A 1,623-nucleotide genomic window follows, 5' to 3' on the forward strand; every position below is an offset into this window, starting at 1 on the left:
GCATTTAACATCTCCATAAGAATTCCATAGAAACATTGTTCACTTTGATGCTTGAAGGCAGGATTGGACATTGTATCTCTAAGGCTGCTAAATAGGATTATCCCCATAATTCACAATGTAAGTGGCAGGATTTTCCTACCCACAGAAGATATCAACATACACTGGATATGACTTATAAAGTATTAATTTGCATTTTCATATGCAAGAATAAGAAGAGCTTCAATGTATTTATCTATTCAAATGTTTTTGTCATAGTAAAATATTCTTGTTCTACTGATCAATGCCCAGGCAAGTGGCTAATATAAATACAATACAGGTAAGAAGGAAACTGAGCAATTAATCAACTGACATCTGAAAGGTGTCTGGCATTGTGAATGAAAATCTGTACAACAGTAATTGCATTTGAGAAAATTGTATTACTGGAAATCTACCACTTAGGATCTACATTATCTTGAATCCATACCGTATCATATAGTGTGGATGTATCATAAGACTCTAAATGTCTTATTAGCAAGTCATTTTCTCCCTCTTTTGTAAATTTATATTCTTGCTTCCACACAAGAGTTGTCAAAGCAAGTGGATCAAAAGAAAGTTTTTAAAAGGGAAACCAGCAAGTTGTAGGTAAGCCTCACCACCCCATCATTTCCTTTGTGTTGGCCATCTGAAAGATATAATAGGAATTTTGTCTTATTCTTTGTTAAAAGCCTAGCCAAGTTTTTGCACATTGCACTGAAATGAAGCACAAAGAAATGCTAGTAGGCCCATCCTTTTTTTCTATTTTTATTTGTGCTTAGTAACAGAAGATGAATTTGCATTATAATGTAATAGCATTCTGTGTGGAGTCTACTATGGGTTTTGGGGTGGGTTTTTTTTTTTTGCTGTGCTGATTTTGGTCGTGTCATAGTAAATTTTCTCCAGAGCAGCTATTACGGGGCTGTTTCACTTGTGCTGGAAACAGTATTGATAATACAGGGATGTTTCAGTTACAGCTGAGTAGTGCTTGCACAGAGCCAAGGCCTTTTCTGCTCTCCAACTCCTTACTAGCAAGGAGGCTGGGGGTGCACAAGAAGTTGGGAAGGGACACAGCTGGGACAGCTGACCTCCACTGACCAAAGGGATGTTCCATACCATATGGCATCATGCTCAATGTACAAGGCTGGGGGAAGAAGGAGGAAGGAGGAGACGTTTCGAGTGTAGACATTTATCTTCCCAAGTCATACATATAATGGAGTCCTGCTTTCCTGAGGATGGCTGAACTCCTGCCAGTCCATTGAAACTGATTAATTAATTCGTTGTTTTTCTAGCTTTTGCTTTACCTATTAAGTGGTTTTTGTCTCAAAGCATGAGTTTTCCCATTTTCACCCTTCCGATTCTCTCCCCCATTACACTTGGGGACAGTGAGCAAGTGGCTGTGTGGGGCTTAGTTGCTTGCTGAAGTTAAGCCATGACAGATGCCTGAATAGAAGGGAATAAAATCATTTAGGAACAGTAATGTGGAACTGAAATATCAGAGTACCTCAGTTGTTTTCTCTCTTGATCTCTGGGGCTTAGGCAGCCCACAGTATATATAATAACACTGACAAAGAAATGTCCAGCAAACACAAAATGAGAAGGGAAAACCAC

Source organism: Acanthisitta chloris, unplaced genomic scaffold (genome assembly GCF_000695815.1).
Source record: "Acanthisitta chloris isolate BGI_N310 unplaced genomic scaffold, ASM69581v1 scaffold629, whole genome shotgun sequence".
In the NCBI taxonomy this organism is placed as follows: Eukaryota; Metazoa; Chordata; class Aves; order Passeriformes; family Acanthisittidae; genus Acanthisitta; species Acanthisitta chloris.